The following is a 13,358-nucleotide window of genomic DNA, read 5'->3' as shown; positions in this document are numbered from 1 at the left end:
TCCCGGGTTCGATTCCCGGCGGGGTCAGGAATTTTCTCTGCCTCGTGATGGCTGGGTGTTGTGTGATGTTCTTAGGTTAGTTAGGTTTATGTAGTTCTAAGTTCTAGGGGACTGATGACCATAGCTGTTAAGTCCCGTAGTGCTCAGAGCCATTTGAACCCAGTATGCCATAAGAAAACACTTTGGGTACCACAATTTGGATGCTGAATGGCATTGTAGACAGAACCTGCAGATAATTTAATACCAAGTAAAGAACAGTCGCTTGGTACATCCTTGACTCAGTGATGTGCTATACATTCCTGGAAATTGTATCGTATGTACAACTAACAGATAATGCTCGATGCTTTAACATAAATGATGACGAACAATATGAAAAAAATTCTGCAAAGCCTGGTATATTGTTGTAAGGTGAGTAACAAAAATCACTATTTGTCTTTACCTTTCATACCAGCTGAGTCACACTTGATACCTCGTGTGTGGATTAACGAAAAATTCTGTAGTTGTTGATTCTGAGTGATGCAGACCTAATCTTTCTGCAAAGGCTGAAGGTGCTCGTCTGAACATGTAACGTTCGCTGACTAAAAGGCACATCTTGATACAGGATTCATGTGGCCCATTAATCGGATTATATTAGTTCTTAGCACAACGGATTACACAGACTGATATGATCAAGCCAGGAAAGGTAACGTCTCATAAGCTACTCTGGGTTCTGTCATACACTGCTGGCCATCTAGAATGCAGCACCAAGAAGGGCAGGAGATATCACAAACAAATTGATTTTCGAGATAAAACATTGTACAAAGATCACGTGATTCAAAATACAGCCACCTGTGAAGCGAGGAGGAAGATGAAGTCAGTACTGAGTGCTGCCAGAATTGCTGGCTAAAACCGCTGCTACACGCCTCGGCATTGAATCAAAGGAACTCTGGATGTGTTGCTATGATAGCATCCAAATACTGCCAGAGTACGGGGTGATCGAAAAGTCAGTATAAATTTGAAAACTTAATAAACCATGGAATAATGTAGACAGAGAGGTAAAAATTGAGACACATGCTTGGAATGACATGGGGTTTTATTAGAACAAAAAAAAAGAGAAAAAACACCCCACGTTGCTAGACGCGTGAAAGATCTCTTGCGCGCGTCGTTTGGTGATGATCGTGTGCTCAGCCGCCACTTTCGTCATGCTTGGCCTCCCAGGTCCCCAGACGTCAGTCCGTGCGATTATTGGCTTTGGGGTTACCTGAAGTCGCAAATGTATCGTGAGCGACCGACATCTCTAGGGATGCTGAGAGACAACATCCGACGCCAATGCCTCATCATAACTCCGGACATGCTTTACTGTGCTGTTCACAACATTATTCCTCGACTACAGCTATTGTTGAGGAATGATGGTGGACGTATTGAGCATTTCCTGTAAAGAACATCATCTTTGCTTTGTCTTACTTTGTTTTGCTCATTATTACTATTCTGATCAGCTATTGTTGAGGAATGATGGTGGACGTATTGAGCATTTCCTGTAAAGAACATCATCTTTGCTTTGTCTTACTTTGTTTTGCTAATTATTACTATTCTGATCAGCTATTGTTGAGGAATGATGGTGGACGTATTGAGCATTTCCTGTAAAGAACATCATCTTTGCTTTGTCTTACTTTGTTTTGCTAATTATTGCTATTCTGATCAGATGAAGCGCCATCTGTCGGACATTTTTTGAACTTTTGTATTTTTTTGGTTCTAATAAAACCCCATGTCATTCCAAGCATGTGTGTCAGGCAGATGTTTATTTTCTCAAAGCCAAAGAGTTGAGAAAGAATGAGTGCATCGGCCAGTGGACCAAGGTCATTCCAAAGGCACATCATCAAACTCTTAAATAATAAAAACGTGGCTACTAATTTATATTTCAGGCAGCACGTAGGTAATCGTACTACACAGAGTTTATTGATCTATACACACAGTTTTCAACATTTTTGAGTTCGGGGATTCCCCTGAACAGCTATGTAGGATACATTGTAAAAACTGTAGTAATTAATAAAAAAGTTATGCTAAAATACTATTCACTTCTATATGATACTTGAATTTGCTTCTTGTTACACAGCTTGTCAATTCTTGGCACCGAATGGCGTACAGCTACACTCATTTCCTTCTTCACACAAAGTCCTGATCTGTATTTGGTTTTCATGACAGCCATTGCCGAAAACTCACTCTCACAAAGACAGGAGGTTGAAAAAGGAGTTGATGTCTTCATTGCTTTATTGCTCAAGACTTGAAACTCTTTTCCTACTGAATACCAAAATGTTAGCAATCTCACTGCTGGAATCTTCACTTCCAACAAACAATCTGATGAAATTTCTATTACCTCTTTCTCTTCCGCAGTACTGAATTCAGAAAGAGAATCATTAACAAAGGGATTTGAAACGCACTGAACCCTACCGCACTTTTCAGGAAAGTATTTTCCAAAATGAGCATGAGGTTAAGATAAAATGTTCTATAACTATAAAGACAATATCAGCTGTAAAGCCTATGTCATTGTCGTTTATAAAATGTTGCAAACAAGGTAAGTAGTCCATTTTTCCTCCATCGTTCTTTTTTCTTTTCTAAAGAAGAAGCTTGTTTTCGAAAGCCGGTATTCTGCTTATAAGATGAATGAAATGAATTTCACTTTCCTGCAGAGAATTAACCAGTGAGTTAAACTTTTCAAGTATATCACATAACTATGTTTCATTTAATAGAAAGTCAGTATCTAGAAAGTACTTAGCACTGTATGATTTTCTTCTTCCAGATAAGAACAGATTTCTCGCTTATGTTACAAAATGTGCGATAACACATTTCCCCAGGAAAGTCAACGAATGCTGCTACTGTAAAATAAGAGATATATTTGTTCAGCACCCATGTGGTGACCATTTGCCTACAAAATCTAGCTTTCTGAGGACGAGTTTTAATAAAGCTCATTACATTAATGGCAGTTCGCAGTACCTGATCCAGATCAAATGTTGCGAAGCAAGTGCTTCTTTATGGATAATGCAATAGTCTACATAATATCAGGAGCTTTGTCGTGGATAAGTACTTGTAAGTTATTTTAACACGCCAGCAAACAGCGCGTACTATCAATACACACACCAACACAGTGAGCCTAGCTAATTTGATTTTCTGTCATGAAGTTGTCCACTATTTCGAAAAAAACAGTTTCCTGTCGTACCCGCAATTATTTCCTCGAAAAAAGATCATCTTCCAACATTTCGTTACTTTTTCCAACAACAAATCGCACATAGCAAATAAATGAGCATCTCTACCGCTGTCAATGGCCTCATCAAGCTTCAAGCCGTAATCCCTCCCAGTAATCTCTGTGTATGAGAGGCAATGTCCTGACTGAATGACTAACTGACCATCATCCCCCAGCCCAAACCACTAGGGACAGAAAATTGCAATTTGGAGAAGGTGTCGTTTAAGAAGGGATTTTTCGAAATTCCAGTCCTAAGGGGGTGAAATAGGAGATGAAGAGAATTTTGAAAAAAGTCGCTATTAAGGTAATTTTGTTGCTCGATCTACGAAGATTGCTATTTGGTTTCTCAGTCAGAAATAAAGAAGTACGTGTTTAAGGGTTTCGAAACTTAACGCTATGGGCATGAAATATGGCTAACGCTTTTTTTTTGAAGATACGTCGTTATTAAACAACTACTAAGTTATTTTCAAAGCAACATCTATGAACATTTATATTTCTCGGTTAAAAATAAAAAAATGAGTTTCAGTGATCTTGGAAACGGAACCCCTAAGGGGGTGAAAAAGAGGATGACACTTTTTATGAAAATATTTTATTATGAAGGCACTGTTCTACTGTTTGTGGAAATTCAGCCTCTATGGGGTGAAACGGGGATGAAAGTTTATATGGAAATATTTCATTGTGTAAGCCTTTTTGAAGCTAAATTTATAACAAATTGTATTTGGTTTTTCTGTAGAAATAAAACATACGCATATTACTGCTTTTGGAAATTCAATCCCTAAGAGGGTGAAATAGGGGGTGAAATTTTTATGAAAACAATGAAATTATATCATTGTGAAAGTAGTTTTAAAGTAAAATCTTTGAAAACTGGTGATTGGCTTCTCTGTAAGAGACAAAAGAAGTACGTTTTTCAGTGTTTCTGGAAACTGTAACACTCCGATTTTATGTATCCCGCTCGATCGGGATCTGAATAGCAGCCCAAATAATAATTAATTAATGTGACCGTGTACCTAATTGGGCTGGAAATCGGATTTGACTGCCACGGAGTTGTTACATTCCATTTTTGTCCTTCTCAAATGCTGTAATAATGAAATGTTTAGTGACAAGAAAAACGCCAACACAGCTTCACTGATCAAGACCTATATTCGTCTCAAATACACAAGAAAAGGAGACAGCCACTGCCTTCGTCATACACATTTAATAACGGCTAATCTCAGCACAGGCCTCTTCGTTATTCATTATTGTCACACGCAAATTCAATCACTGCAATCCAACACTGCAATCCAAATGATGCCGGCGCGGTAGACGCGAAACAACAAATATCGGCACAGAAATATCACTGATCACTCTCGTAATTAAACTTCTTCACTTTCCCGTATTATTCTAACACAAAGGGGTTAAACCGCGGCGATGGCCACTCCCTTTGTCGGTAAGCCTTGCATTATATCAACAGGCCTCCACCCACTCTGCCCGCAACCCGGGAACTGACTTCAACTCACACTCGCTCTCGCAACTCGACACTATCGATTGTTTGCCCTGTCGACCTGTGCCGAGTGCAAACTTATAGTAAGGGCCTACAGACCCCTTACATCCCCGCCCTCGAAAACTTCTTTGGAGCTTCCGGCGTAAAAGAATCGGCAAGGGAATTAGACATTGCTACATCTTAACAAAACACATAGTGTAAATAATTAATGAAATTACAATTCACCAAATAATCCCTCGACTCCGGTAGTGGGCTGCCTCCACAATAATTTCTACAAAAGGTTATTACATCTCATAAACATGGCATTATCTAAATTACAATTTTTTTATCAAGCAGCAATAGTCCTCTATAGTCCAATATTGAATGAAACACACAACATACAATCAAAAATTATTACTTGAACACATGACTAGGAACTATTATACTATAATTTAGTTGTTACAGGTTTTTACACCCATTCTCAGGTAATCGTCGATATGAACTATGAAGTTCTAGTTATAATACATCAGAAAACACAATGTAAATAAACATTTTCCTTTTTCAAATGTCCGTTTAACAACTAAATTGTTCTAAACATGTCCTATCCAACTACATCAAGGAGCTTGAACACTCTCATTTCAGACATTTGCTCTAATCGAGTTCCCCTTCCTCATCTGGGTTATCCTTGTTCTCGTGTGAGTAGTACCTTTTTATGTTTTCCACATGTTCCTTACCATGCACTCTCTTTGTCCGTGCATATTCTAACTCCACAGTGTTAGGATGACCAATTTTTATAATCCTGTATGGTCCCTTATAAACGTGGTTGAATTTATGTATTTCAGAATTTATTTTCTTTGATTTTGCATGAACCTTTGCTAGTACCATGTCTCCCACTCGGCAAGTTATCGGCTTCACTAGCTTGTCGTGTCTTTCCTGTCTTTTCCTAGCCTTCTCCTTCATACTTAATTCCACCAGCTCCAATTTCCTTTCCCAGGTCAATGAACTTCCTGGTGGGTAGACTAGCAACTCACGAAAAATACTGTCGGGTTCTTGATCGAGCAATACTTCACATAGTGCAAACCCTGTAGAATCATGTGGGAGATGATTCCTGACCCGCTCAAATTCTTCCAGATATTCTTTCCGTGAACCATGCTTCCTATGACAGTATGTTCGGCATTAACGGTTCAATTCCTTCATTGTTCGTTTTGCTGGGTTAGAAGCTGGCCTATACCTAGAAATGGCAATTTGCTCTATTTGGTGCTCATTTAGCATCTCTGTCCACTCCTTTGATCTAAATTGTGACCCATTATCACTCAAAATTCGCTTAGGAATACACACCTTTTGAAAATAGTCTTTCTCAAAATGGTTAATGATGGCTCTACTAGTGGCTTTCTTCAACGGGTAGAATTTTATGTACTTGGAAACCAGTTCTTCCACTCCTAAGATTTTTGTGTAATTCCCTCATGAGGCAGGAAGTGGCCCAAAGAGATCCACTGCAACTATGTCCTTAATTGCTGTTGGTACAATTGGATGCATATATCCTTTGTGCTGTACTGTAGTCGTTTTAGATTTTTGACAGGTGTCACATGTGCTCAGTATCTTACGTATACGACTTCCCATGTTGTTGAATGCACAATCTAACTTCAACTTTTCCAGACACTTCTTCGGTCCATAATGCGCATTACTATAGTGCGTATACCAAATTAATTTTTCTACCACATGCTCAGGCACACAGAGTTTCCAGTTCTCCTCACTCTCCTTGTTTCTTTTATAAAGTATCCCATTATGAATATAATAAAATTTGCGAATTCTTTCCTCTCCTGCACACCTGTATTTGTTTTTAATTGTCTTTAATTTCTCGTCCTCGTTCTGTTCCCTGCGCACATTCTTTAGGAACTTCCTTATGAATTCTTCATACTGTACTCCCTTCATCAGGTTAATTCTAACTCCTTCTCCTTCTGGCCTGTCCACCAACATTCCTCTCGAGTCAGCTGGTAATCTTGACAAAGCATCAGGTATTATATGTGTTGCTCCTGGTTCATAAATTATCTCGAAGTCATAGTCCTGTAATGCCAGGGCCCATCGCGTTAGTCTGCTATGCCTCAACTTGCTCGTGGTCAGAAATGTAAGGGCCTTATGGTCAGTCACTACTTTCACATGCCTCCCGGCCAAATAATACCGGAAACGCTTAAATCCCCACACAATTGCCAATGCCTCCCTTTCAGTAATCGAATATTTCCTCTCCCAAGCATTTAAACTTCTGCAACTGAACGCTATTCTTCTTACACTCTCACCATTTCCGCTCCTCTCCATTTGGTACAAATGTATTTCTAGTCCATATACAGAGCTGTCTGCTCCTAAATAAAAATCCTTGGAAAAATCTGGGTGGTACAATATATCTGCACTATATAGTGCTTCCTTGATATTCTCAAACTCGGTTTGGCACTCTGCACTCCAATGCCACGGCATTCTCGCCTTGGTCAATTCTCTCATACTCGGGGCATTAAGTACAGATCCTTTGACAAATTTTCTATAAAACTCACAAACCCCAAAGAATGCTCGCAACTGTTTCTTATTATGGGGGGTCGGAAAATTTCTAATAGCCTCCATTTTACTAGGATCAGGATAGATACCCTCCTCGGATATTATATGGCCCAGGAATTTTATCTTTGATTTTCCAAATTCCGACTTGTCCAGGTTTACCGTTACCCCTGCAGTTTCAAAAGCTGCCACGATTGCATCCAATCTATTCAAATGTTCTTCCCATGATTCGCTTGCTATCAAGAGGTCATCCACGTAAACGGTGACCATTTTAAGTAACTCCTCGCCTAGTATCTTATCCATCGCTCTTATGAATTCAGACACTGATACATTAAGCCCAAATGGCAACACTCTAAATTGATAGCACCTTCCTCCATAAGTAAATGCTGTATACTGGCGGGATTCTGTGGCCAATGGTATTTGCCAGTAACCAGCAGTTAAGTCGATACTACTAAGCACCTTTGCTCCTCGGAATTTCTGAATCAGTTCTTCTATAGTCTCAGGTTTGTCCCGCTCCGGCTTGATGATTTTGTTCACTGTTCGTGCATCCAAAACTATCCTCACCTTTCCATCCTTCTTATCAACAACAAATAGGGGGTTGTTATATTGACTGTTGGCCCTTTCTATAAGACCAAGGTCCATCATCCTCTGTATCTCTTCATCCACTGCTCTTCGTTTCGCCTGGGGAATGGAATACTGTTTAATATTGAACGGTTTATGGTTCTTTATCTTTAGCTTACACTCCACCCCTTTCATGATACCTGGCCATTGAGAAAATACTTTACAACGCCTGTATAATACTGTGGCTAATTTCCTCTTAGTCCCCTCATCTAGATGTGTCATCTCCTCCAACTTTTTATTGATCTTATCCTCTTTATGTCTATCCTCTCGTGCTAATCCCTCAAGGTATATCAACACTTCTTCTTCTAGTTCCTCTTCCCCGTATCCCATGGTGGGTTCCTCTTCATGACACAAATTTATCCTTCTGAATTCCTCCTCTTCTTCGATTGCACTCCCCTCAGCAAACTTTAATTTCTTCTCTTCTCCCTTTCTTCCTTTGACCTTGATAGTGCCTTCATCAAAACTCACTACTGCATCAACTTCATTCAACCAATCTATCCCTAAAATAATTGATGTGTTCAATCCAGCCACCACCAAAAATGTTGCTTCGTATTCTTCTCCCTCTATCTCGAAGGTAATCAACACTTGTTCTTTAATAGGTTTACTCCTTGCACCCAACGCTTTCACAATTCTCACTCCACTCACCGGGAACTAGGCAAGCTAATATTTGCTTTTAGTATCTGTTCATATAACCTTTTGGATCTTGCACATGCTTCACTTCCTGTATCGACTAATGCCTCGATATTCAGTCCACATAACTTGATCCCTATCATGGGTAGCATGGGTTCTTTGGGAATCCCACTTCTTTCCTCCAGTAGATCTTCTCTCAGATCTCCACCATTGTCGTGTCTTAGTAGGTTTACCCTGGTCCTTGTAGCTCTCACTCCTGATCGGACCTCATCTGGAGTGTCATTCAGTTTTCCGGTCTCTCCGCCTCTTCTATATGCACTATGTCATTCATTCGCCTATTCCATCCTCTCACATGATCTCTTGGTTCTTCACTCCTTCTCCAATCATTTCTCCATTGCCGTTCACCACCATGGTTCCTGTACCTATGGCAACCACCTCTTCCTCTATAATTAGATGAATTACCAAAATGATTGCTTGGGTCATTACTTCCCCCTCGGTTTTGATCATTAGCTTGATTGCGTTCCTGTGATCGAACAGATTCCAACTGTTCCAATATTTCCATCAAGGCCTCCCTATCTTTAATTAGGCTCTGGATACAGTTTCTTGCATTCTCCAGCTCATTCTTCTTTTTATCGCTGATATCATTACGTCATCACTCAGGGGTTGTTCCAAGGTCTCGTTCAATTCCCACAAATGTTCGCCAATCTCTCTCTCAACGTTCCTCTCCATGTACTAAGTGACTTGCGGTGGAGTAGGTCCTCAATTGCTGCACACTGATGACTTTTGGACCAGTATTTCTTCAAGAATTCCTCTTCAAACTGATCATAACTAGTAGTCCCTTCTTTCTTCCTGACTCCCCAAGTGAAGGCCTCACCTTCCATTCTATCTATTGCAAATTGGATCTTGTCCGAGTCTTTAAGATGTGCTGGGAAAACTCCTTTTAACCATTTCATAAATATCATTGGGTGCAACCCTCCTTTCGGTTTAAATTTCTGCCCTGTATTATTTTGGACGTACCGATTATCACTGCTCATCAAGGTAACGACTATACTTTCCCCAACGGTTAAAGTGGCATTGCTAATTCGTTTATCAATTTCTTCTGTATTGCTCTCCAATTGCTGCACTCCCTGTTGTAATTGTCTGACCTCCATTGCAACCCTCTTGTTATCCTCTTCTCGTTGCACGGCTATAGCATTTCTCAGATTGACAGCTTTTTGGTTTTGCCTATCTCCTATCCCCTTAACTGCATCATTGCATTGTTTCTGCATCTGCGTCACCTCAGCGATTCGATGATTGCAATTTGTCTCCACTTCGTTGATTCTTTCTCCCAATTCGGCTTTCGTTTCTTCAATATCGTCTTCTATCTTTTTTGTTAACTTTCCTTCCATCTTCTCCACGTCTCCCTGGACTTGGTCTATGCTCTTCTGTAACTTCCTCTCTCTCTCGTCGATGTCCATCTTCAGTCATTCTTGTAACTCTTGCATTTCCTTCTTCAGATTACATTCCATCTTCATTTGCGATGTTTTGATCTCTTGTAAACCTTTCTCTAATGATGCGTTAGTTTCTTGTAAACCTTTTAGTGATTCTCTTGTTTCTTGTGGCCCCTTCTCTAATGATTCTGGGAGTATTTCTCCCCTTTCTCTAGTTGCCCTAACCTCCTTTAGCAAGTCTGCCAACACCAACCACATATCGGCACCCTCTGAAACCGACTTATTTCTCGTCGTTTGTCCCGGTGTCTCAGGATAATTAGTTGAATGTGCTAATGGGCTATCCAATGACACTCCATAATCACTGATTCCCGAATCATCTCTGTCTTCCTGTCCTATCCCTTTCCTTTCAAGTACTGCCTCACAAACCTGCTTATCTTCAGTAGACATGTTTGGTTTATTTTTAATGCAAAGGCAAGCAATATAAAATAACCTCTAGTAACCCAAAACACTCCTAATTACCATGAAACTAATCAAACAGTACCTGCAGTATTGTCAGTTAATCCAAAATTGATACAATACGTATGAATACCGAACATAACAACTCTCAAAACCTAATAACTTCAAATATCAATTCTCACATACACAGCTTATGTAAAATGTTCTAAATAAGATAAATCACACCATTCATTAAATTTATAAATGTAAAATCCCCAAAAACAATGAGCATATCTGTATAATTACCATTTAGACAATGCAGTATGCATAAATGAGTATGCTATATTTCAGAGTATGTTTCGCAAACTTTTCGGAAATTACTGTAATTGGGCACTTTTCCTAATGCGAAATTCCGATTACAAACGGTTATTTACTGCGAAGACTGCACACTACAACTTAATGTTATGTCAACCAGTCGTCTTCACTCACCAACTGACGTTACCACGAGTCGCGATGTTTTGACGTTTGAAGTGGGCGTGGCGCTGTACTGCCGCCGGAGCCGTGTGAAGTCGCGCTGAAGATCTGTGGCGAGACGTCGTAGTTCTCCGTCGGCCGCTCCATGGCGCTGCAGGCGGGCGTAGTCTGTAGTTCGGCCGCTAGATGCTGGGTCGGCGCTCGGTGTCTCGAAGTCGAGCTGCAGACCGTCGGTGTAGTGCGTCTGTGCTTGCACTACTCCTTGCACAGGTAGTCGGGATGACGTGTGAAATCACCTCGCGGATCGAAGCTCTTTGGCGCAACTGCTACACGGGTCTGCGGGTCTGCGTGACGTCACTCAACAATTGCGTCGCCACAATAAATTGTCGTCCGCATAACAGTTTATGGGTCCACATGAAGCTGTCCGATTTTCACTATTCAAAAAGCAATTTCAGTCAAAATACTACCACTAAACACTTCTTTAAGGCTTTCGTGACGAATTCTAAGTTCGTTTTGCTATAGTAATGTTCACACGTGTCTTTCTTTAGTGTTCATTTTTCACAGTTTTTCGCGCGGATTTACGCATTTGCACATTATAACACAGTTTATTGACACTATTATTCTTATCTAATATGGCAAGAAGAAACAGTTTAGTCACAATCGTAAGATATTATTACTTCGTATTGTTAAAAAATGCACTGTTTCTTGTCGCGATTTCAAAGTTTATGCTCTGTCTCGATCCAACATTGAAAAATATTTTCTCGCGTTAAGCAAGGTAAAATTACCTACTGTTCTTTACGATTCGTCCGAAAATTGCACTAGTCCTTTCACGGTAAGCCAAGGGTGTAACGCTCCGATTTTATGTATCCCGCTCGATCGGGATCTGAATAGCAGCCCAAATAATAATTAATTAATGTGACCGTGTACCTAATGGGGCTGGAAATCGGATTTGACTGCCACGGAGTTGTTACATTCCATTTTTGTCCTTCTCAAATGCTGTAATAATGAAATGTCTTGTGACAAGAAAAACGCCAACACAGCTTCACTGATCAAGACCTATATTCGTCTCAAATACACAAGAAAAGGAGACAGCCACTGCCTTCGTCATACATATTTAATAACGGCTAATCTCAGCACAGGCCTCTTCGTTATTCATTATTGTCACACGCAAATTCAATCACTGCAATCCAACACTGCAATCCAAATGTTGCCGGCGCGGTAGACGCGAAACAACAAATATCGGCACAGAAATATCACTGATCACTCTCGTAATTAAACTTCTTCACTTTCCCGTATTATTCTAACACAAAGGGGTTAAACCGCGGCGATGGCCACTCCCTTTGTCGGTAAGCCTTGCATTATATCAACAGGCCTCCACCCACTCTGCCCGCAACCCGGGAACTGACTTCAACTCACACTCGCTCTCGCAACTCGACACTATCGATTGTTTGCCCTGTCGACCTGTGCCGAGTGCAAACTTATAGTAAGGGCCTACGGACCCCTTACAAAGCTCAACTCGTAAGTTAGTGCAATACGGGATGAAAACTTTTGAGGAAATATTTCGTTACGTTAAAAAAGTTTTAACGCTAAATTTTTGAGAAACTGGTACTTCACTTCTCGGTTAGATATAAAGAAATATTTGTTAAAGGATATAAGTTGCCATGGAAATATCTCCACAAGAACGCAAAATGCATAGTTAACAAAAACTTTGTACTCTAGCTACCAGAATCGCTTATTGGCCAGAAGTGCATTCGGGAAAGAACATGCTTATATGGCGTTAATTAACGTGAAAATCTTAGATGGTGTTCCAAATTGCGAACAACGTAAAAATTCTATTAAATAAAAACAATAAGAATCTCTGCGGTCCATACAATCCGTGCGAGCGAAGGAGCAGGCACTAAGCTAGTTCTTTTTATAATTTTTTTCAGAAAGATCCTCTCTTAAATCTCGAATTCGACGACTAATTGTAGTGTTAGATAAAGAAATGGGCAAAAGCTGCTATGTCAGGGGCTCTCCAAGCATAATGGAGACCATGTCAACAGTACATGGTAGAATTAGTTCTTTTGTAATCGTATGGGCATTCTTACATTTTGGTAATAGGTAAACTGTAATTTGCTAGGTGCTTTACTGAAAGTTGTCATCTGCTTAGAAAACTGTTTTTGTTCTTTCATTTGACTCAGTTTAGTAGAAAAATAGTCTTTTGGCTTGACTTCGTCACTTTTATAAACACTTTCTAAATGATGCTTTAATTTTCTAGGTAGCACATGTTTCTACGGAAAGTGTTTCGCCGTAGCGTCCAGCGCCGGCACGACGATCGAGAACTGAAGAACAGAGAGGGCTGTGAGATGACGTCAGCCAACAGAACGCCGACAGACCCCTGTCTAGGACGACACCGAGGCAGGAGCGGCATCTAGAGCCGGCCAAGATGAACCGTCCTACGAACGCTGCAGCAGTGACTTAGAAACTGTATGGGTTCACATGTATGTCGAATTGTATATACTGAAGAGATTGCTTATGCTTGGCTGTCGCCCCTGGCTTGCGACACGTCTGT

This window comes from Schistocerca nitens, chromosome 2, assembly GCF_023898315.1.
Source record: "Schistocerca nitens isolate TAMUIC-IGC-003100 chromosome 2, iqSchNite1.1, whole genome shotgun sequence".
NCBI lineage: Eukaryota > Metazoa > Arthropoda > Insecta > Orthoptera > Acrididae > Schistocerca > Schistocerca nitens.
This window is presented reverse-complemented; position numbering follows the sequence as displayed.